This window comes from Thunnus thynnus, chromosome 8, assembly GCF_963924715.1.
Source record: "Thunnus thynnus chromosome 8, fThuThy2.1, whole genome shotgun sequence".
Lineage (NCBI taxonomy): Eukaryota > Metazoa > Chordata > Actinopteri > Scombriformes > Scombridae > Thunnus > Thunnus thynnus.
In genome coordinates, this window is record NC_089524.1 from 29,613,548 (window position 1) to 29,639,974 (window position 26,427).

Consider the following 26,427-nt stretch of genomic DNA (forward strand, 5'->3'; position numbering starts at 1 on the left):
GTTTAAATCATGGTTAGGGTTTACTCTTTGCTAGATGGGCTTATTGAAAAAGGGGGAAAGATGTCTTGAAATCAACATTAATTGGCTGTAAAGTGCTGTGACATTCTACAGTGTGTAGCACACCATGGAACATGACAGTGCATCACTTATCAATAATAGCAACTTATCAATAGCAACAACTCCCAATATGTCCAAAAACTTTCTTTAGAAAATTGAAAAATATGCACAATATCTGCACTATAATTACAGTTTATATTTCCTTACACAAAAAGTGAGAATTTCTGTTTGACTTTAAGAATCAGTAACATTCATGAAGCAAGGTGTATGCTAATTTTGTTACATAAGTGTAATGTGTAGCCTATTATTGCTTGAAAGCCATCTAAAGAAATGAAACAGGTTGATTTTGCCACCTGGATTACAGAACATACTTACATTTGAATGTTTCAGTAATTCATGCATCAAACAATACATACATTGTATTTTATTTTAAATCCCAAATCAGGACTGGATTAAGCTGAGGAGATGTGTGTACATGCATGTGAGTGTGTGTGTGTGTGTGTGAGGGGATGGCAGCAAGCACTTTAAATATTAATACCTTTTTTTCTTGCCATACTTCAAAAAGGCGACAATAATGCAGGGTTGCAAGGAGGCACCTCCTCTCAGAGGAGAGGTCTATGGAGAGAATAAGAGAGAGAGAGAGAGAGAGAGAGAGAGAGAGAGAGAGAGAGTGTCCTGTCATAATTAAACATGCATGGGTATTTTTTTCACAGACGCTGTTTGTTCCGCTGGCCTGGGTTTTGACAGGACGCCAAAACAAGCCCAGGTGGAACAGGGTGTGCAAACAAGCTTGTGAGTACAGGCATGAAACACACAAATTAGCACCTAGACCAGATGAATATGCAAGTGCTGGGATCGGGGCCAGCACGCAGTCCTATGATCAGAGCACACAGCCAAGTCAGGTGAAAGTAAACAGAAAAACAAAGACAAGGCATGTCTTTCTCCAGGTAGATTGAGCACATTTTAGTCTTTTTTGCATGAGAATATCTGATTAACTGATACATAGAGTATTTTACTGACTTCATCATGAGGGCAATGATGGCAAAGTTGTCACCATCACTCTAAATCTCACATTTATTAGGGAGAGAAGTTAAGAGAAATATGAGATCCTGGCCTTTGGTTTCTCATTCATCCCTGCTCACTACCATCCTGCTTTTCCAGTAATAGATACAAGAGAGTCTGAAATATTGGTCAGCAAGCAGCAAACCATTTGCGAATACAAGCCTGCCAAACCTAAAAGAAAAACAATAACAAGCCAGGATAAGCTGGGAGGACAACAGATGGATGTGCGGGTCCGGTGATGGATGTGATGGGGGTTGGTGGAGAGGTAGAGAGGGAAAAAATTAGGTTGGAAAAATGGATAGAATCGAAAGAGAAAGGAGACAGGGGAGGGAGATAAGGAGACCGATTGAGAAAGAGTGAGTGGTCGGCACCGAGTCCCACAAGAGAAATTGTAAAGTAAAGCTGAGTGAGTGAGCACCACCGGTCCAGGGACATCTCGCAGGTTTTTCCAGGCTGGACACTTCGGAGTGCATGTCAGGTCCCTGAGCGCCGGGAGCCGAGGCACTTCCTGACATAAGTAGCCTCCTAAAGATGAACAGCATCACCTCAGCTACAGTTAGAAGGTCGAAAAATTGCTCCCACTGCACATGGCCCTCCTTCCCCTTACATCATGTGACCTCTCCTCGTCCGCCCAGAGACGTTTCCCTCCTCTTGCCGGTCCACTCTGGCCTCTCAAAAAGGCAGCTTTTACACTTCTTAACTCTTCCACTTGGCGGGACACGGAGACCACTGCAGCACAGCAGACCTTTTTCCACATGAGTTTACCCGTTAAGGCTGTTCTAAAATAAAGCCCTCTTAGTCACACATGAACTGAGGGTGAATTATGGATGGAGCCTTAGTGATGAAGTTGTGGGATATCTTAATGACACCCAACACGTCTCCTTTTGACTCTCCAGCTGCCGTGAATTAACTAGCTCTCATAATTAAACTGAGGAAAGAACAAGCTCAGTCATCAATAAGTCATCACTGGCAGCTCCAATTTACCAGCCTGCACTCACTGATTGTGTCGTCTGAAGTGATTCGGCACGTTCCTCTGAGTCGGTATACACTCTGCCCTATAGCCTCATTTCAACATAGCACTCACCTAATAATAACCACTGAGTGAATAACTTACATTAAAAGGCTGTTATTGTGGATTAACCACAATAAGCAATGGTGAATAATGGATAATACTCCCTGTTTACAAGTTAAAACTCCATTTCCGTAACCTGTGGCTACAAATGCAGGCTCGGGGCATGTAATGACACTGTTGCCTCACTCACCGCTCCCACAAGGCTTTCTGGAGCTTCATCAAATTTGATTCACCGGAGGGTAGGCGGAACACACAAAAGCAAAGGGAAACCGAGATGCACGTCCATTTATTCACATTAGAACGCTCGTCGCCACTGTCCTAAATAAGTTTGCAGTGTATACTTCAGCACTCCATCTAACATTCATGTCTCCTTTTTATGCTTTTATCACCTTGGATACGCCTGACTCAGCCAAGCGTGTACTCGCTCCCTTATCTGCCAGTTTCAGGAACATCTAGTGGCCCGCCAAAGTAAAACACATCCTGCGCTCCGCGTCTGCAACTTCGCCTTTACCATTTAGTGACACAAACATCAAGTTGCATTATATGGCTGATAGATAACAAATGTTAACCAAGGTTTGTTTTTTTCCACTATATGCAGTTCGCTGTATATAAGAGCAAGTCAAATGTTTAGAGATGAATTTGAGTCATAATTTTAAAAACTGAACGTGTAAGTGATAATATGATTTAGTGTTTTATTTATGAAACTAATCAAGCCAAAATGTTTTTGGGTTCATCATGTTGATGGCAACTAATAAACAACAATGTTTCAATTACTGTGTGATGTCTGGCAACCCAGTAATCTCTTTAATTTGCTCAGTAAAATAAATGAAAGATAACTTATTCTGTTTGGACTGTTAAAGTGTGTCCCACAAGCGTTTGCATGAAAGGAAACGTAAGGCTGCAGGCCTCGCTAGGAGCGGCTGCAGAGTGTGAATAGAGTGCAGTAGTCAGGATGATTGAACTTGGCTGTCTTCAGGGAGGGCGAGTACATGTGCTAATCCTAATCAGGACCTGTTCCCTGCCATGTAATGGAGTAGGAACAACCCCGAGCTCCACGCTGGACACGCTGAGGCTACATTAGTGAATAATGTTTTCCAGCATGGGACACCGTTTCTATTACGCTCCACATGCGGCAGGAAGAGGAAGCTGTCACTGTGAATTAACCACTGAGCATGCCATGCAAACATATCTTGTGTAATTGGAGTAAAAAAGTGAGCAAAGGGGATGAGGGGGAAAGGCTTTTTAAAATAACACTCCGCTCCTCTACATCACTGAGACAATACTGTATGTTTGAGACATTACCAAGCCTTTATCAAACTGTCAACCTTCAGGACAAAGGATTCTTACACTCCATCCTCCTGAGGCTGTTTTATTTACTCATTTTGCACCAGGTCTGTGGCTTGCCAGAAAAAGCCTCTACTGGTATTTATTCGCTCTAAGCGCTGTAGTGTTTTTTTTTTTTTAAAAAGACCAGTTTACCTGATTATATCGACAGCTCTACTGTAAAATCTCCTGGCATTAGAGGTCAAAAAGACTATGTTTTCTTATTGTCTTCCTGAGTTCACTTCCATCTAGAAGAGAGTAAATCTCAGAGCGGAATCACTTTTCTGACAATAATTTATAAATTATGCACTGCTTGTGTTTGAATTGAGAAAGGCTTTCATATCTCTTCCATTAACTCAGATTAAGATTTCATACTGATGCTGGGGAGAATGCTAGCAATATCCCCGTCTCATTTCAATGAAATTTTTATTAGTGCTTTTTTCTGTAGTACACTCCTATTGGGATGTCTGTGAATCTGAAGCTTGGCTTTGGACATGAACTCCCCTCAACCTGCCTGCCAGTGGCTCTGAAGGCTTCAATATTTTATGGGCTCGGGCTAACTCAGCCGTGAGATTCCAGCTGCAGAGATTTAACTCTAATGTAAAAATTGTGAACGGATGAAAACTGGGATGTCATAAGTAATACATCTGTTCCAAGCGGGGTCGTGGTTACTATCCACGGAAAAAAAAACGAAACAAACAACTAATGATAGAATAAAATAAATAAAAGAACAGAGGAAAAAAGGCATTTAAGAATGAACACAGCACTCCATTCTTCCTCTTTGTGTTTCCAAAATGAAAAGACCTAAAGCTATATGGCTAAAATATATCAACCCTAATATCCCAGTCCTTCAATTGACTCCTAATTGTGTGCACTCTTTACCCCTTTTTGTGCAGCCATCAATAAAAGCGGTCCCCTAATGTCATCCTTCTGAGAAGAAATGGGCATCACGCCACTTACACTTTATAGGCCAAATCCATTTCTTTGAGCATCTTGCCTTTTTCTTTCTTGCTATCCTAACGGAATTCAAAGCATTTGGAAAATCTGTCTATTCAGCGGTAGCGTCCCGGCGCATTCTTCCCCAGAACCAACTGAGGTCAGATGAGATGGGTCTGATGAACTTTCCCATTTCTCCCATCCCTACAATCTATAGCGTTCTCCCTAGAGCCATATGTTGTCCAGTGTAGTTGAGACTGCTTGTAATGGCCCTGCTAACAATGCACTCTTTGTGCTGGATAAGGAAAGGAAAAAGCCCAATGCCGAGGGCAAGAGGCAGAAGAAACACTTTTAGTGCCAGCTTATATTTTTTTTTTTCATTCCATTATACAAGTGGACTCTGCTGGAAATATTTGTCTTGACAGTAGTTTAGCATCACTCCGCACTCAACCCTCCCTGAAAGATTAAACTATTGAAATTGTCATAAGCACAGATGCCCCACTCTTTTGTGCTACACAATCTGCAATGTCCTAAACCAACATTTCTTAACAAACTTGTTTGTTAGCTGTTGTGCAAATGCTAAAAGGTGTTTTTCTGGGGGAAAGACAGACAGAAATTCATCTACAGTAACTCTCAAAGGTGCCTACACTCAGTGGAGTGTAACTTCTATGGAGGCATACGCTTCCCTCACACTGTATTTATCACTTCTTATTACCAATAATAACATTGCTCCTCTGGGAGCTCAAGGGTAAGTATGCCCCCTAGCACTCCAGCCCTTTAAGAGACTCAGTATACTGGACTGAATACAGTCCTTGCATTTGCTTACAACATACAGTATAAGTTACTGAGCATTCTCAAGAGGATTTTGTGCAACTGAAAAGCAGATTCATCCCCTGCAGAGATTAACAGTTACTATACAGTACTAAATTATACATAAATATATTGTGATCAATGCCCATGAATGTTTAATAGCAAATTATTTTACAGTAAATCTACAGAAACCCTCAAAAAACAAAGCTCTGTTACAATCACTAGACAGAAATGAATGATGACAAGGCATTTGACAGAAGATAAGATCAGTACTTGTTCCACTCATCTGTCCACTAAAGCAAAGATCCTCAACCAGGAATAGCCAAGAGAGTGCTTGTGCTCTTCTGGAGAGATTGTGGTTTAAATTATCTCAACTAATAGAAAAAAAGGAAATTATGATTTGATTTTTAAAAAAAAAACTAACCACATATTTGTATTAAGTAGGAAAGTCCAAATATGATTTTTGTTATGCTGATCTTAAGTACATTTTTTTTTTCACAAACCCAGTGAGCTACTAGCTATAATAAAGTAGCTGCACAGTACACCTCCCACCATCAGTTCACACATTAAAGCCATATGTTGTCATTATGATTACATAAAAAAAATACTTAGCAAACTAGCAGAGAAGTTAAGAAATAGTTCACTAAAAGTAATTAATAAATGGTTAAAGATGTTAGCTAAAAGTAACGGATAAACAGTGGGAATGAGTCAGTTGAAATAGTTAGCTAAAAGTAATGGTGAAACAGTCAGCATTATTAGCTACAGGTAATTGATAAATGTTTAAAATAGTTAGCTTAAAGTAACAGATAAACCACTGAAATAATTAGCTACAGGTAATTGATGAATGGTTGAAATAGTTTGCTTAAAGTAACAGATAAACAGTTTAAACAATTATCTAAAGGAAATGTTGATGGTAACTGCAAGCTTGACCTAACCAACCTAAACACTGACAGTTAAATGATATGAAATATTTTTATAAAAAGATCCACCTTTATGTAGTGTTATTTAACATTCACTTCAGAATCAGTTGAAATAAACATCAGGAATATGAGAGGTGGGGTCTATGAAGGGGTATGGGAGTTCATCTGATAGGGATGTGGGGGCACGCTAGACAAAAAAAGTTGAGAAGCACTGCACTACTGCAGATAAGTGTCATTAAATGAAGATATGGACAGAGTGCTGAAACAGTAAGCCATCTGGACCTGACATTTGAAAATGTCTGAGGCTAACTATTAAAGCATTGCAGTAGTTTTTCTATGAAATTTGTGAGCAGTCCTCTTCTCTTGAAAACATCTTGACAAGTGTGTTTCTCGGGGCCATTTGAGGGCATTCATAAATATTCAGCCAATTAAGAAGGAAATGTATTAGGTAAAAAAATAATTTCCAAATCTGTCTAAAATACAATATTCTTCACTATAGTACAGAAGCATGTGGAAAAAGTTTTAGTTGGTCTGCTTTGGTGCAATGTAATTAGGAGTGATGTTGGCATATATAAAGGCAGGGAGAGATACAGAGGCCAAGCAAGTAAATGTCCAGGTCACTGTGTAAACACAGCTGATTGTCTGGGACACCCTTGTTATCTAAAAGTCGTTTCCATCATTAACACAGAAGGACACACATCTCCTCTGGGAGTAAACGGACAGCTCCGGGGTTAAAAGGCACATGCTGAACTATCAATAACTTCCACTAATTGTATGCTTTGTAATTAGAGGCATAATCAATTATGAAATCGTTTGTTCTGTCACTGTGACAGGATAACAACGAGCCATATCTAAAGCTGCATACAATAAAATAAATAACAAAATTATCCATGCATGTGATTGTAAAACATTATATGTCAGTAAGAATAAAAGCATTTGCATTTTTGAAAGGAGGCTTAACGTTCCTGTGACAGAAAAGAACTTGATCGTTTGACCTCTACATTGTTGAACTGCAACTGATGCGCTTAATCGTCAGCTGTCACTTCCTATCTTAATTAATCCTAATAGACTATTGATGCGACACAACTGTTAGGCTTTATAATTAGTATTGCAATTTAGACCGGATAATCTAACAGGGCAGTCCAATTACTCCAGAGGAAATAGAAAGCTGTGAGGCAATAATTATGAAACAGTCACTGCACATTGGAGAAAAAAAAAAAAAAAAAATCAAGAGCTTTTTCTTTTGAAAGAGAAATCCATGCATACATTAAACAATAAATGACAAAACACAACCACTGCTAATCTCATCAGCCGTTCAACGTATGAGAGACAACTAATTGAATTGATTGCTGCTATCAATAGCAAACAAATCTGTTGAGTTGTCCATGCTCATATAATCTGACCTGATTCCTTCAGCTGTCACTATCTGTGAGAAAGCTGCCACGCTATGCTTTTCTAAATCTGTCAGGCCGGGGCATTTACATGTCTTTGTGTTTCCATGTTGATAGGGCAATTAATAAAATATATGTTAATAGGAGCTTAATTGTTTTACAACAGTGGTTTGACAAGGCTGAGGGAGAGGAGACTTGTCAGTGATATGAAATGCGTGGCTACTCTCAGCAGCATAGCCCTCAGCCTAACATATGGTCTCCTTTCCAGGCTTTAACTGTACCACATAATAGGAGCCTGCTGTTTATTTTTGAAACATTAGTGATGTCACTACTCCTTTTGTCTCCTCAAGACAATAGCTGCTGTCTCTGCCTCGCGAGCAAGACAGGCGCACATGCAACCCCCCCTCCCAAAAGATGACATTTGAATAATAACAAATCCATCACTAAATGCTACTGCACATCTCAATTATACACATAAGGATGTGTCCAAATTCATAGCTATTTGTTAGAAATTATATGGAGAAGTGTTGAATTTTAAAGCTGTTTTTGTTAACTCGTCTTTGCCAAACAGACATTTTAAAATAATTAGAAATAGATTATTTTGTGATGTGTATAAAATTAGGAAAATTATTATATTATTTTGGGGACAGGAAGCAAAAAAAACATTATTTTTGCCTCTAATGCTGTGTTTTTACAACAGACTTTACTAAATATGTCAACAAAAAAACACTCAACTGCTATGCCAACTGACAAATAGATTACACTGTGTGACATCACAGGACAATATATTGGTAATAAATTGGTTATAACTGCAGGTCAGGCTCAGTTTACAAGTTATAATGGGAAATATAATCACTAAAAACTAATTCAAAAAAAATATGTGCACAGTAACTGCTATTAAATTTGTACAGAAAATAGGAGTAAAAGCTGTTTTTAGTATTTTGCAAATGACTCATTGAGCAACTAGTATTAATGCGTTCCTATCAGTGTTTATTTGGACTACTTTCTGCGGCAGAGCTGTGTGTTTCAGTGCAGGGCGATGCCAAGTGATTCATACACAAATGACCTGAGGGAGGCAGCAGTGCAGCAAACAAATGTGAGCACAGCATCTCACACTCTGAGTGCGCTTTAAAGGCCATTTACATAGTGAAATCTAATTACCCTGGCTCTATGAGAGAGTATTTGATCTCAATCTTAAACAGAGCAGAACATATTATTAAGAAAAAAACAGAGGGTGTGGGAGGGTGGAGGGGGGGGGACTTTTCTTAGATGAAGGTGGCTTACTGAACAGAGGAATCAGCTTGTACACAATTCAGCACTCCCTTTTTAATTATTTTCCAACATAGATGAAAAGGGAAGAACACTGATTTATTTGTGTCCTGGGAGACAATGCGGGCTTTTGAGACATGAAAACGAAAAGAGGGAACTTGGGTGGACAATGGTGGGAGAACAAAGTCTCTCTCATTCTGTTGTTTGTGCTTAAAAGGAAATCAAAAGTTCTCAGTGTTGCTCTATTAACAACCTTATTTCCAAGCAACATGGTGTTTTTGACATCAAGTCTCATATAATCATAATTACAGCAGAGTCACGTTGTCCTTATTTTTTACACGAGCCCCATAGGTGACTGATGTCAATAACTCACCATATTAATCATAACTCTTCTTACACTTTACAGATCTTTTAACATGGATAGAAGACAGATAAATAAACATGCATTTTCCATCAAGACCTATTTCCTATAGAAACTCTACAACTAAAGGCATCCCTGAAGTCAAACAGAAATATTTTCCACAAAAAGTTGACACAACACCTCAACCTGCAGTGACAAAGTGCAAATCCTCACATAGTGCTGCTGACACATTATAATCCACTGAGTCATACACATTCATCTTGTGATCATAATGATCAAACAATAATTTAATTACTTTGTAACTTTTGTATTACTTTAACTCAAACTTGAAAAAAACAATATTAAATTGACAATTTGTTGTACATTTCACACCGTGTATAACCATTTGTGTCCCTTATTTCAATGTTAATTTTACACTTGTCAATTTATTTTTTGTACAGCATCTTCAATAACTCAAACTGATTTGAATATAGGCTTTAACAAAATACAAGGATTATCACATATACTTGACATTTTGTACCTCACACATGTATGTTGCTGTTCTCTCCAATCCTGTTAATTTTCCAGTGAACATGAAGCAGAGGATGGTTATGAACATTATGTTATTTTTGGATATAGGAGAAAAGGCCATTGTTTCACTTTTGACTAGTATTGTAGCACAATACATGGATACTAATTATGAATTGCTTCTCAGTAACACTGCCTATGGAAAGCTGGAAGGACAGGCAACTCAGACTTATCAGGAAATATTGACATTTCAGCGTGAACACAGTCAGATTAGTTCATTAGGTGCTACTTATATGATGTTATCTGCTCTGTGCATTTACAGCCATGTCCATACAGATTGGCCTACATGCTTATAAGCGTGTTCCCAAATGTTCGGTGTGTGTGTCTGTGTGCATACACTGTACATGTGTTCCTCTGTGCTTTATGCCCACTCCCTTTGTTGTATTAATACAATGCCAATACCACCCCAATTTCAGACTCCATAATCTACAGGATGTTTTTTTCCATTACTCAAGGATCGTCTAGTGCTTCTAACTTGCCCTTATTTTATATCACAAAATTAGAGCTTTCTGAAAATTACTGCGAGAAAAGGCCTGTGCTCTTTCAGTCCTTTGTTCCTGCTCTTGCAAAAATCATATATAATTGTGGTCACTCCATTTTTGAGCTTTGACCTTTAGTGCGCAGTAATACAGAAAATGATGGGGAGCAGATTTCCTGTCTCACCCACAGCTCAGTCTTTGAGGGATAGATGCTGTCTCTCAGGCTATGTTCATACTATTAGTAGTATTACTACCACTACTATTAGTGTTTATACTGGTATAAGTTGTATCATTAGTATACTGCAATTAGTCAGTTGCAAATTCTACATATATAACCCTTATTTTAGCTTGAAAAACTACTGCACAGTTTTAAAAACTGTAACAAAACCTTGTCTTTACATTTTTTGAGTAACAACAATGAATTCTAATGTTTTTTCTATACTAAGGACTCACCAAATAGATCCAGCACATTGGCTAAGTTTACATACCTCATGGTAAAAAAACATTAGTATATGACTCTTTGGGTAACCTCATAGAGGAAGAAGCACTTCTAACATTTTCAAAAATCCACCCAACAAAACTACACAAGAATCAAATCTTGCACTTTTTCTGCATTTCTCTACTAGACGAGTGTGTATCCATGTTTTCCCAACACAAAAACTGACTTTCGGTTGCCCAGCAGGGATCTACAGTATAATAACATTTGTAGGAGCCTATGGATTTGCTGTATAGAGGACTTGTTTGGTAGATGTTGGCCATTAGAGTAGTGCATTGTGAAGCCAGCATGTCTCTAGATCTAATGGCTTCACAAGGGAAAACAATCAGGATGACTTCACTGTATCATCTAGGGTGGTGGTAAGCTGCAGGAGAGTGCAGTGAGCTCTCCACTATTCTCTTAAAGCAACATGAAGTTTGCTCTTTCCAATAATCTGGGCCTGGATCTCAAAGTCACGATAGGGAGCATTGTTGTTCCCCTGGTCTATCCACAGACCCAACATGTGGTATGCTGCTCATTTCCGTAGCTGCCCATGGCTTCTTGTAAACTTTTTCAGCCAGCCTATGAATACAGGTTCTAAAACTAAGACTGCCAGGCGCCCGTTCTCACAAATAACACAAATAATAGTCTTTTCTTTTTAGGCTTTTACCTCACAGACAGTCTTCAGTTAATACTGCATGTTACAAAATATAGATTGAAATGGTGTACAGTGGAGGCAGTTTTACAGAACTAATGTTAACATATTAAATCTTGTCCATGAGAACCCGATAAGAACATTAATGCTGGAAATTGAGTATTTAATAGTATTTAATCGTACAGTGTCAGTGGTGGAAAACATGCACATATCAACTTAATTTCAGCTGAAACATAAAATATGGTACATTGGTAGTTGAAACTAGCTTCACCCCAACCAGCTACAACAGTAAACTGCTTCTTACACTTACAGTAAAGTATCAGTAATAATGATTAAATAATGGAATATATAATAATATGACACTTTTGCTGATAATACTTGTACTTTTACAAGTACAACTACTATTTCAATTCCAGGGCTTTAACTTATAACAAATATTTTTACATACACTTTTACTTAAGTAAATGATCTGGACACTTCTTCCACCACTGCATTTGGTCATTTGTTTCTGAAAACACTGCATACATTGAGTGTTTGTTAAAGTTATTCACATGCCCACTCTGCCCACAACCGCAAATCACTGCAGAGAGTGGTGGAGGCGGCACAGCACATCACTGGCAACGTATTCCCAGCCATTCAGCATATCTTCCACCAGCGGTGCTTGCAGAAGGCACACAGCATCAAGGACCACAGCTTCCCAACATGCAGACTGTTCTCCTTGTTACCATCTGACAGACAATACAGGAGCACGGCCTCACGTACCACCAGACATGAAGGGAACTTTCAATCTTTTTGTGTCTAAGTGACTAATGGGGACAACAATTTTCTAAATTGGTCGAGTATTGAACAGAAGCGCTTCAGTTGGCAGCTGCATAAAAGGCTGCAATGTAATTCGATGGGGCAATAGCACATTGTTAATGTACGTCCACTAAAAGTACTTGTTTATTATTATAAGTGTCTGACAACATTATAGAAAGGACCATACAGAGAAAAAAACATTTTTCTTTACCTTTTGCTTGATCCACTCTGTTTATTCTTGTGTCTCGCTCAAGGAGAAGTCTTGCTCTGAAATTGCGCGAGAGTTGAGTTGTTGTTGAAATCAGCTAAATATTCAGCCATGAATTTGAAAATCTTTTAGACAACACAAAGCTATGCTTTCTGTACTCCAAAACAACAAACTCCTCCCAGCATTCCTCTCTCCAACTCATGGCTGAATATTTAGCTGATTTCGACAATAACTCAACTCTCACAACGAGACATCTCCTTGAGCGAGACTTGGTTAGACACAACAACAAACAGACCGGATCAAGCAAAAGGTAAAGAAAAATGTTTTATTTCTCCTATAATAATAATCTGAGTCTGTCAGCGGCTAAAAGAAGCACTTTTAGTGGACGTACATTGACAAAGTGCTATTGCCTCATCAGATTACCAGACTGTCCATTTAGCAGCTGCTGGCTGAAGCGCTCTCACTCAATACTGGACCAATTTCAAAAATTGTCACTTAAACACAAAAAAATGGTAAAATAGGGTCCAGGTTGAAAAATACCAAAGTTTTCCCTTTAAGGACAGTTTTTAACACCAGGCCATCAGGCTTCTCAACTCATATATCTCAATATTCCACATTTTCTGCATTGTTTACTGTTTACTGCACTGCACTGCTTACATAAAAAATGCAATCAACTATGACTGCTATGCTGCTAACAATTAAACTGAAAAATAAAAAAACTGAAACTGACACATGATTGTTAGAAATCTGTTTCCACTGACAAATTCTATCAGCTCAAATTTAAACTCTAAATTAGTCCATGAAAAGATCGTCCATGAATCACTTTTGCAGGTGCCTGCAGGTGCAGTGGGGGAAGTACTCAGCTCCTTTATTTAAGTAAAAGTGTCACCACCACACTGTAAAAACACTCAGGTAGAGGTCCTGCATTGAAAATGTATGTATTTTTAGCTAAATGTACTTAAAGTATCAAAAGTTACTCAATGCAGAAAACTGACCCCTATGAGTGTTATGCTATTATGTATTATTCTATTTTTAACTGATAATGCATTAATGTGTAAGTAACATTATACTGTTGTAGTTGATCAAGGTAGAGCTAATTGTTGGGTAGGTTAACCTATAACAATGCATTGTATTTTATAAGCTTATCATATATTTTATGTAAGATTTTAATTTGTAAAGTAACTAGTAAATATAGTTGTCGAATAACTAAATATTTAATAATGAGTATTAATAATAAGTCCAGTGTGTAAATGTAGTTATATTCTACCATTGTGCAAGTATGCCCACAGTGCTTGGTCACAGCTCTCCTCACATTAATAAATCCACACTGTCACAGCAGTGCACCAGTTTGGATACAATGAATGAACACACCAATCAAAGAAAATGCCCTTGAAGAGATGTGAAGAAATGCTTAGATGTGGAAGAGCTTTGGGAAACTTGCCCTCAACCTGATCAGATTTCTGTATGTTTCGGTGATTTTCTCACCCTTGTGTCACCTTTGTCCTGCCAGTAGCTGTAATTTAGGCAAGTAATGATTTCTTTCCATTAATGACCCTTTCAGTCTATATAATGAGGACTTTACAACATACTTACCAAAAATTACAGAGCCTTCAAGAGAGTGCTTTTTGAAACACAGAAGCTGAAAGCAGATTTTAAATGTTAATCATTTTATATGCGCAACCTGGGGCCTGCTTTGACCTATGAACTGAAGCTTAAAGTGGTGCGGGCTTATTCTTGCCTGGACATTGCTTATGTTTTTTTTTTTTTCTTTTTTGACCAAGCAGCAGAAAATCCAATTATTAGCAACAACCCAATTACTTTCCCTTCAGACTCAGCGGCTCAAATCCAAGGTTGGATTTGTGGATTAGCAAGGTTTACCGATAGACTCCTAAAAAGGGAAGCAACAATGTAGAATTTCCTGGCCGCCTGCGCTCTTCCGGGATTTGGAGTCAGAGGGTGACATGATCATTGAGAGGTGGGATAATGACAGAGTGAGAGAGAGATAGAGAGGGAGGGAAAGGAAGAGAAGAGCGGTCTCTGGACAGTAGATCACAGTTAGCTGAGGTCAAAAGTGCAAGTAGGGCCTGTCAATGGAGACCTAGCCACTAATAAAGTCATATTGACTTTACAGCCATACTTAATGCTGTGAGTTACTTGACATCGAAAGTGCTGCAGCATTTGTAAGTCAATTAGAGGGGGTGGATGAAGCACATGGTTTTGCTGTCACTCTAACCTGAGGAGGATAACACTGGACAATGACCTTTGACCTCACCCATCCTCTGACTTCTAACATCTGCAGGCCACTTCTGTCCAACGGCAGGTTGTAAATGCTCCGAGTCAGTGGTTGAATTGATCACAGCAGACACTGATTCATAATTAAATGGAATATTTAAACAAAGATGAGGACGGTGTCAAATGGTGACTAGGACAGCGCTACACTCAAGGTTATGAAACTACCATTAAGTGGCTTTTTTTTCCCTCTTTTTTTTTTTTTTTTTTTAAATAAATGGTAGACACCGTACTTCTACTTCTGTCAAAGTGGGTCAAAAAGTAGCAGGAAATGAATTACTCATTAAATGAAACACTTGAATCTCTCTAATAAGGAGATCCATGAATGATATGTGCCACCTGCTAAATTCGCAAATATCCCCTCTAAAAGCTTTGTAAGCTTCATCAAACTAATCGGAGTGGACAGCCACCAAATAGAATCTGTTCTGAATTCTCCATTTGTGACTGTGCAGAGCAGGTGAAGTCTTTTGGCAATAATTGACTGGAAGGTATGCCGTTCTCTATTAATGTGAAAGGATTAAATTTAACACCCACCTTATATCATTCTGCAAGGAATCATATAGCGCTAAAGCCCACAGTAACCTGAGGTATCTGTTTCATTATTGCCTAATTAACCTGCTAATAGCCATGTCCTTCCTGCCTCGTCTCTTTAATTATCCGACGGCCTGCACCGCGTTCATACTGAGATTACAACTGTGTCAGTCAGCTCTCTGTCCCATCACATCTTTTATGAGATCAATTTCTATTGGCTTTATTCTAAAAGATACTGTTTAATTAACAGCTATTTTCATCCTTGAAGAACATTCTATTTCATGATCAGGATATACTCAGGAGATCCTCTCTACAACTCTTACCTTAGACAATTATTGCTGTGAGGTTGTGCAGGCTGCAGATAGAAGGCAGTGGAGACAGAGTGAGTCGGTTGGATGTGTAACCACTAGATGTCCTTTGCGGTAAAGTGAACAAGCCTGATTGAGCCACTGGCCACAGCACTGGAAAAAAGCCAAAAAGGCAAGAGTCATACCACTTCATCACATGTTACTCATACAGATGAGACGCTGTCATTAATTGTAATAACGACTGAGTGTCAAGGCTGTGATTCACAGCCAACGCATCCTGCAAACATTTTTGGCCACTCAGCATAGTTTCATTTCAGTGCAGCAGCAATTTGCTCAACTTTCACCCCTCAGAACAGAACAGAAAAATGCTTTCATGTGGTTTAAAATTGTTTTTGCACAAAGAAAAATGATGCAGAATTAGCTATTAACAGTTCCTGTTTGAGCTGATGAACAGACAACTATCACTGGATTACTTGTAATACTAAAGAGAACCTTTGAACCTGATCACCATGAAGCAAGATTTGAAGTTATGAGACCTTCTTTTTTTCTATGAATTCTGAGCAGATTTATGGATGTGTATCCATTATTTACATCCCAGATATTGATATCCCCGGAAAGTTATGACTCAGAAAAAAGAAGTGTGGTTTTTGGAGCAAGCTGTGTCAATCAGGCGCCAGAAACTTTTGGTTTGGCAGTATTTGAAAAAATCAGCAGGACACTTGATTGGTGTTTTCAGCTGCAGGGCATCTGGACTGCAATCTATTTATCAACTTTTTATTAACATTTACAACTGCTGAATCATTGCATTATTGAAAAACCCTTCATCAGTTACCTATTAACATTATAGCTGCTGATGACTTATTAGAAAGAGAGGAACTCAACCCTTTTGTAATCACTTTGTAATGACTATTAACATGTGTAACTGCAGAGTTGATTGCTTACTACCCTTTATTAAAAAACAGTTCATCATTGAGTGTTCGGTGAGAAGATTGATACCACTGTCTGTTAAAACTGAAGCCACAGTGAGCAGCCCGTTAGCTTAGCTTAGCATAAAGACTGGAAACAGAGGGAAACAGCTAGCCTAGTTGTGCACAAAAGTAACTAAATCTGCCAACCATAACCTCTGAAGCTCACTAATTAACACATTCTATCTCATTTATTTAACATGTACAAAAAGTATAAAAACAGACATCATAGCACCCAGCACAAAAAGTAGTTTGGCACATAACTCCTTGTAAAACTACAAATTGGTTTTTTTACACTTTGGTTTTTGTACACATAAAACTAAAATGATCTGATGTGTTAATTAGAGGTCTTTAGACATGCTGGTAGATGGATCTTGTTACATTTGTATCTAGCCGTTTATCCCATTTCCAGTTTTTATGCTAAGCTAAGCTAGTGGGTTGTAGCCTTATACTTAACAAACATAATGTTGTATCAATCTTTTCTCCCTTTTCTTTTAACTCTTGACTTAATGGCTTATTAGAAACTGAGAAACTCATGAACAGCAATGATTTTTCACAACCTGGCAACCCAAATATTGTTACTGGCTTTAACTGATGTATATAGCATTACTAAATCATTCATTAACCATTAACAAAGCCATTATTTACATATATTTTTTATAAAGGGTGCCTTGCAAGAAACTGGTACGTGTATATCTTATTAAAAAGTTTGGACTTCCTCCAATAATCACTCACTGGTATTTTGTATTAAAAAGGTCCCTTACAAATAGGAATAGCTGTGATTTATTAAGGCAAAGATCATGTCACCGTATAAAACCAGGACGGGAGGCAACAGTGCAAGTGAAAATGCTACTATCTGCTGTCATTTCCCTCTAGACATACAACCAGTGGAGCATTTACAGTAAGTCGCTAGATGCACAGCCAAGACTCAGACAAGTGAATTTATGTGTTAAGTTGGTGTCCCCCTCCCTCCCCCTCACTGTCTCAAAGGCCCAGCACAGATAGCGAGATCCATTAGGAATTTCAAGTCGAATTAAGGTGCTTGGGGAGGACACATTAACACATGTGCCGCTTCTGTAGTTAAATGTCAGAATGGGAATGAGGCCTGTGACTTTATATTCCATTAGCCACTGCCTCATGTTTCCCTGCTGTGTATCTAAATAAATAATCAAGACAGCCTCCAAAACACGAATCATCTTTTCACAATAATAGAAAATTAATGGCTCTGCTTGGGTAAGTAAATTACACCAAGAACATCCCAGAGCCTAAATCACTGCTGAGAGATGATGACAAAGGATGCATTATAGGCCACAGCAAAAAGGAATCCACTCGTCCAGAAAATTCTGAAATCTGAATAAAATGTTGGGGCTTTCAAGCTCTTTACAATCACCTTGCATGAAAGTCTAATTCAGTTTGGCTTCTTATTAATTCATAAGCCATTAGTAACATATTTCTCTAACAAAAAGCCCCTGACAATGTAAAAAAAGAGTGTGTTTGCGAGAGGTATGTGCAATTAACATTTAAGCATGGACGATTAAAAAGAAGTTTCAAAGAAATGGCTTAGAGTGGGGTCTTGAAAGATGCAAACGCTTGACTATTTTATGGGGCATTAGCCAGATATATTTAAATACAGCTGAAGTTTATTCCTGCCATACAGTACGTATAACACCTGTCATGCTAAATCAGGTACACAATCGGCTAGTATTAAGCCAGGCTAGAACAGAGCCCAATGCAATGTCTGTATACTGCAGCATTGTTGGCAACATTGAACTTAAACATACAGCTGAAACCATTCAAATAATTGGAAATAAATAAAATAATTGATTAGTTGATTTACAGAAAATTAATATACAACAATTTCAACAATTGATTAATTGTTTAAGTCATTTTTTAAGACTACCAAGGTACAGTGGTGCTTTGAGCTAAATGCTAACAAGAGCATGTGAACATCCTTACAATGACAATGCTAAGATGTTTAGTATGTATAATGTTCACCAGGTTCACCTAAGTTTAGCATGTAAGAATGCTAATATTTGGTAATTGACCTGACAACAGTGCTAGATGTAAAGTCAGGTGATCACCAAAGTCATTACATTTCATCTCGTGGGGGACCATCCAAATACTGTTGTGACATTTCACGGTAAATGACAAACGTCACCTCATGGTGGCACCAGATGTAATGTCAGGGGATCACTAAACTCAGTAGGATTCATCCTCTTGGGATGACCAACAAAGCGGCAAAAATGACATGCGGCAAGTCTGACTAAAAATACTAAACATTTACTGCTTCTCCAGCTTCCTAATTGTGAGTACTTGCTGTTCTTAAATGTAAACTGAATCTCTGTCATTGGAGTGTTGTTTGGACAAAACAAGCAATACAGAGACATCACTTAGAGCTCTGGATAAATGTGATGTGTATTTCTGCCTATTTTCAGATATTTTATAGACTAAAAAGTTAATTAATCAAAAAAAAAGAAAAGAAAAATTATTCACGAATGAATCATTAGTTTCCTACTTCAATAGAATGCTTCATTGCCGGTTTTCCGTCTTTTGTACCTTTTCTTCTCCATGTAATGTCGCCTGACCCCACATGCTCATTTCCAGTAACGTCCTGCTTGAAATTAACACCATTCCAGACATTCACACCTATGAGCTGACATGTGTAACCACTTTTTTTTTTTTTTACTGTTAGATTCTTTCATAACCAAAGATATACAGGGCTAATTACAGCTTGGAAAATGACCAGTCAAAGAGTTAACAGTGAAAGGATCTGCTGTACAAAGCCTACACATGATAAAAACCCCGTAGGTGGATTACATGAGGTAAAGGCTGCATAAACCGTAACGGGAGCTAATTCCATCATGGAGCAGGTGTTAATGCCATCTCATTTCCCCACATAAACACCTTTCTCACTCCCTGCACATAAATTATTAGCACAGATGCAACCCACTGTTTACTTTTTAAACAGGATGAGCATGCTACACCATATGAAAGGGCAAAGAGCTGGTCTGTGAGCAAACACAGGTTACAGTGCAGAGTGGAGAGACCCGGGATGGAGAGCACCAGGAGAGTCATGAATAAGTCACACAGCCTGTGGACCTTCCTCTGAAGGTACCAAGGCTCTGACATTGAGCTTTTTCATCTGATAGCTCCGAAATGTCCTGGAGACGTGGGGAATTCAGATACATGCAAGTGAATAGGCTGTATATGCATGTGGGCTGTCTTGTGTGTGTGTGTGTGAGTACATCACAACCCTGTGGATCACACACCAGGCATCTTCATTCATCCTCTAGAGACCCTGCAACATCCACTCAGTTTTTCAAAGCTTTTTTTTTTTCTTTCAGCAAGGCCAGCATGGTGTCAGGGTGCCAGGTGATTCTGCTTCCAGTTCAAATAATGACTGTAATTAAGCAATTAAGACCTGAGAGGCAGAGAGGCCAAGAGCTGGCTTTCCTTACACATCTAAACAGACGGCAAATGAGGATTCATCAGGGAATACAAAACATTATGGCAATGGCATATGCTTGCCCCCTTTGGTACTGATAGCAATAGCTTATGTCAAAGGAGTAGAGGGAAAAAGAACTGGGTGATATGACATGTACACACAGACACATCTAACTCTCTTTATATTTTCACATACATTTAAAACATTAGTGTGTTTTTATTGTGTTTATTTGAGTTATAATAACCTTGAATATCACATATTATTTGGTACTGCAAATACAGTGCCCTACATTTTCTAAACCAAAGAGTATTTACAGAATAATCTCTCGGTCATGGACTGTTTTCACTGAAGTACCAACCTGAGATACTGAGTAGTTTTTTTTTTCTTGGCTGCTTGAAAAGCCTTTCAAGGACCGCAGTGAGACACTGGGCAGCAGCGATGAGATATTTGGCATTTTCAGGTAGGAAAAAGTCCAAGCTGGCCTTACATTCAGAAATAACACAAGTTCTTAAACTATTGACTGCACTGAAGCAGTAGACTTCAAAAGGTCCTTCTGACCTGTTTGCTGAGGAGCCTCAAACCAAGTTTTTTTTTTTCTCCTTCTTTCCCTCCCCAGTACTATGCGTTTCATTATTAATATGTTTTTTCTCAAGTTTCTCTCTGACCCAGGACATTAAATAAAACATTGTATGGTTCATGAAAGATTATGAAAGAGCAGAACGTAAGCAGCAGGAGGTGTAAACTCAGCACAATTCATTCTGGTATATAATGTCAATGCCAGCAACACCCCTCTCACCCTACCTCCATGCCCTGCAGGCATATTGGCGGAACTACCAATGGATGCTAAGCTTTTTCCGACAAAGCTCCGAAGATAAAGTATCTTCCTTTTATCCCTTCTGCAAATCAATTCTGGGCCTTACAGCAAAATCCCATAAAATAACTTCAAACACCACTACTTACTCCGAAAATTTGTATTATGGCTATATCTCTTTGAACCACTACCAGTGAAGTTTTGGAGGAAAATGATTTAAGTGTTATCTGCTAAGACATCAGCATGTCAGCACTTCACCTCAGTTTTTCTTCACATGTCAACCTGAACCTTGCATTTCTCTCCTTGTGTTTGGTTTTTGATTGCTTCTAACCATACAGGCCTGGTGATAAATACAAATGCTGCTTGTAAACTTAATGGCTGTAGTAAGTGCAAACAAGATAGTATGAAGCCCTGCTGGTGCTCCGTGCTCACTGAGCTGCTGAAATATTCATTTCCCTTCACTCTTCTTCAACAATATGATATAAACTGAGGCTGATAGGATGAGTAATTGAAAAGCAGTGCGCCAGTTAAGGTGTGATTACTGAAATAGCTTGAATTAAAGGGCACCAAGAATGCTAAGTGTTACTATTATTGATATGTATTATTATATATAATATATTACACTAATTAGAATAAAAATAAAGATCTAAAAATAAATCATTATTATAATTTGTCACTTAAGGGGTCTTTTCAATTAGTAAGCTGTAAGCTAGATAAGATAAGATAAAGATTAAAACAAAAAATAAGCTAACTAGCCTGTCTCCCAGATAGGTAGATGGATTAGCTTGAATCAAAGGACACCAATCATTAGGGTTACTATTAATTATATACATATAAGTACAGAAATCACAAAATCAAAAAGATCACCATGCAACTGTATCCTAAGTATGTCACTAGGCATAATTAGTAATTTAAAGTCTAACTGAAATCCCATTTCATCCTTTTTGTAGTCAAAAATAATGTCAACATGTTTTTAAATGTATTGCTAAGAGTTTTTTATTATTAAAAGGAAGAAATGAGGTCTTTGGAGAAATATCAGAAATTCTCCTTTTTGTCTCAGCCAGCTGGAAGGGCGTGTCTGTGTTTGATTGACAGCAGCAGGCAGATTGCCAGTGTTACACCATAGGGAATGAGAGACAAACTAAACAAAGTTGCGCTGTAGCTTACAAATCATGGGCAGACAGTGTGGTACTGAAGAGCAATAACCACAGCATAACAGGTCCAAAGTGATATTTTAAGGTATGTTTACATGCTGTTTAATGTGCTGCAGCTGAGCAGCTAATTTGCTGTCTAGTCTGCTAACTGACATTAGTGGTGCATTTTTGCACATTTGTTTTGTGGCTTGTTCAACACGCTAAGGTGCAGGACAAGACATGGTTTCATGTTTGCAAATTCAATTAGAAGGAGAGTTTGGCAGGAAAGCTAATGTGGGTTGTTGTTCAGAGTCTGTGGCTCTGGTGTTGTGTAGCAGGATGCTATCAGGCTCAGATTGACCGTCTGCTCTGCCTTATAGACCACCAGGTTATTGCTATATGCAAGATTTGATGTGCTGTTACAAAATTAAGTCACCATTTACATAGACAGAAGAGGTATTCCATCAAATTAATGCAAAGCTAGGGGAACCATCATGAAACCAAATTTATTTTTACAGCAGATATACAATAAGTGTCTTTACAATTATGGAGGGCTGCAAGCTAACGTCTCACTTTGTCCTATAGATAGATAGATAGATAGATAGACATGTATATTTATTTTATTCATACATATATTCATGATGACAGTGCAGGCATATTTTAGTACTAAAACGTCCTGACAATGAATGAGTGATTGCTGTTAACTACTGTATTTGGAAGCCAAATTGGATACTCCAAGAGGTCACTATGCAGTACATTTAAAAAAAGAAAAATTTCAACTCCCACATGCTATATTTTAATGCCAAATCCACATGGTGAAGCCCTAAGCTATATAAAACTGTAGTGTTCTTACATTTTTAGAGTAGGCAGTAGTACAAATTTAATCTTTCAGCAAAAAACTGCATTTGATAGGCACTTCCCCCTGCTGTACTAACAACAGCGACTCATGCATAGGAACATCCAACCTTTATCTACTCAGTTGGCCTATCTGTGGGATGAGTACAGAGCCCTGAGATCAGAGGAGGCTTGAAAAGATGACCTGACAATCTTGTGCACGGTCACACAGTCTTTCTGGGCTCCTCTGACCTCTGTCGGTAGCACCGTTCTGAAATTTCACCTTAAGGAATAAGAGGAGACATTGGATGCCCACAAAATCAATAACTTTACTTTTTCTGAGAGGATAAACACAAACAATTTCACAAGTCACAATCATGGAGAAATTTCCATGTTGGTGGACCCCAAATTTTTTAGTACATTACAGTAGCACCAAAAAATGTAAATGTTTGGATTCTGTTACAGTTAAATGGTGATGTCAGATGCTTTCTTCCTTTTAGTCCAAGAGTAGTGCATGTACACACTATATATTTAAATATTTCAAACCTTACCTTACCTTTGATCTTGTTTCAATGTGGGACGTAATGTATTCTATAAGCCACTTATAGGGTGAATATGAACTGTCACCTCAGACATGCTTGTTACTGTTAAATATCTGTTTGCATACTTGTCAACACGAGACAGTTTTTTTTTTTTTGTCAATTAACCAAAAAAAGCATAGTCCAGATTCATAAAACAATACTGTGTAGTAACAGCAGAGAAACAAAAAATTTAAGAGGATATCTATCAAAAGGTGCTTGATTGTTTGCACTCTCCATGTTTCTACTTGCTTGGAGCAGGTGAACTAGAGCAACCTGGTAGGCGGACCAGAGGTGACCCATGACATGGGTCAAAAACGCACTAAATGTCCTATTAAACCCACAGAGCCCTGCTCATGTCAAAACAAGGCCAAAATCTGAAAAAAAAACAGCAACATAAAGCATAAAATCCAGACTGAAAGCTAACAGTAAGTGAAGGATCTGACAGTGGAAATTTGATTTAATAAAACCATTTCAAACTCATTTACAATAAGTTGTAATGGGTTTTTTTTTCATGTTGACTGACCCTATTAACCTGTTATCTTCAGCAGTGATTCCTTTAAAATAAAGCCGTCTGTACATGTACTGTCATCCTTAGTATAGACATAAGTGGAGAGCAGATCAACCAAAGACTGATTTCTCAAATTGTTTGATTTTTAGACTCATGAAGAAGTATTTCACAAGAAAAAAAGTCAGAAAAAATGATAATTCTGTGTATATAGTAAACAGTACTATATACACATAATATATACATATAGTACTTACATAATAGTAATATTCAAGTCATCCATGTGACCCCTCAGCAGTGGACGAAGTATTACCTTACATATAAGCATCAATACTGTAAATAAGCTAACAAATACTCCACTACAATTAAACATCCAACATTTTACTTATGTACAAATTCAGAAGTAGTAACAGCAAAATGTACTTTGTAAGTATAAAAAGTACAGTAAATTATTAGTAAATTATTATTATTCAGTGGAATGACCCCAATCTCTCTTATATTATGTATATTATTACAGGATTAATACTGATGCATGACTGTATATGGAGCATTTCATGTTGTAGCTGATCAAAGTAATGACGTGAGTGATGATGTTTACTACTTATATACTGCTTGGTAATATAATCTTCATCTAACATATTTTATATGTTTTGTAAAACCTTGATCTTTAAAGTAGCTAGCTGTCAGCTAAATGTAGTGGAGTAAAAAGCACAGTATTTCCCTCTGAAGTGTAGAGTAGTTAAAGTATAAATTAGCATAAAATGGAAATCTTCAAGTTACAAAACGTAAGTACAGTACCTGAGTAAATGTACTTGGTTACTTCCCACCACTGGCCCTCAGTTCTTCTTGGGGTCCTTTTGGGGAGCCCCCATCCCCAGGTTGGGACCCACTGATCTAAAATACAGAGCAAGTAGCAAAAAGAACAGTTCTACAGTATAATAATGGACAACCCAACCCAAACATCAATGCTCAATGCTCCAGATATGAACGCAGTCCTCCCTGCTGTGCAGACTAAGAATTACAAAAGACGATATGTTACTCTATTTAGATAAGTGTTATTTGCCATCAACAGTGTTGTAAGCTGCACAAGTATTCATGAGAATGCATTTGAATAATTCAGAGTGCTCTTGCCAACTGCTAAGGGAGGCCAAGTGACAGTCTGTGCATTATCCTTTGATCAAGGGTTCCATAAGAGTGCAGCATCGGCCACACCAGAGAAAAAGCATATTTAGGCCAACATGGATGCACAAATCCAAGATGACAGAGCAGTGAGCGGCATCCAAATCTTTTTACCAGCTGAAGAATACGAACAAGGTGGGTTTGTGTTTTACAAAGCAGCAAAGACCCATCAAATAAAACATCCCATCTGGTGATACTAGATTTAGTGACCTGAGAGCACAACCCATATTCCCAATGGTTATTGTGTTTTGAGGAATTAAGTAAATACTCCTTTTTTGTGTAAGCTTACACAAAGACACAATGCTACAGATTTAGCTGAGGGGCATTTGGATACACAGGATCCATTTAGTTAAAAGAGGATTATGAGCCAATTGACTAAAAACATTCTGCATTTACAGTACAGTCAGAGAAGTGCGACGATGGGAAATAGTCTGAATATAAACCACTAAACAACACGCTTTAAATATATACACGCTTTAAGTGCATGAGCTAATGTCGTACCACTAAAGAAGGCTTGATATTCATCAAGCATGAAGTGTTAAGACAAATAGAACAAAGGAAAATGGAGCACTAAGAAGTGCCGCTCAAATTTCAGACCCAACACCTTTGGACAGCAAATCCCCGGACGCAGCCTGCTACAAACTAAATCATTTCGATAAACTCTGTCACAGAATCAAGCTCTGCACCACCCAGGCATAAGCTACGACACAAAAAAAGTCACCCGCTGCTCTGAAATGCTTTGTCACTAAAATGAAATGTGATGTAGAGCGATTTTCCATGCATTTGCCTCTCAATTATGGATAGTGATTGTAATTAGTTCAGATGGCTCCCAAACACTGAACTTCTGTTCAGTCCCATTACAGTTTGGGAAGGATGAAAAATACATTAGGTGTGTATACACTTTTTAAAGCAACTCCCGCTTATGGTTCAAACACTTACGCCACAAAATCCCACTGAGCCTCTTAAAGAGTTTTCTCTCTTTCTCTTCACAGTTTTCCAGAATGATCCGATTCAGAAACAATTATAGATTTGAGTAAATATCCTCCAGTGATGGTAGCTAGAGGACTCCAGGGCATATGTATGATGCTGACAACCCTGGGAGGCTGGGTTTGTGTGTGCAGATTCTGAATTCAGTGACTGTTAGACAAGAGATCCTTAATGGAGAATGATCTTAAACTGACTGGTTCAGGGCCAGCACTTCACTGTCTGCTTCTCAAAAACAGGGCTCCAGGGTAGGAGAATCTCTTTGTGTGTAACACGCCTGTAAGTGCTGTTTGTTGTCAAAAAAAATCTACTACCCAATGTCCTGGATTAAAAATGCAAGATCTCCTGTTTCTTTTCTATTTCTCCCGTTTCATCTCCTGTAAATGAGCTCGGTCAGGTTAAATAAGAAATGCAGACTGACTGTAACAGGAATCTGTGGGTAAATAGACATGTACTCAGCTCACTGCAATCCAATCTGT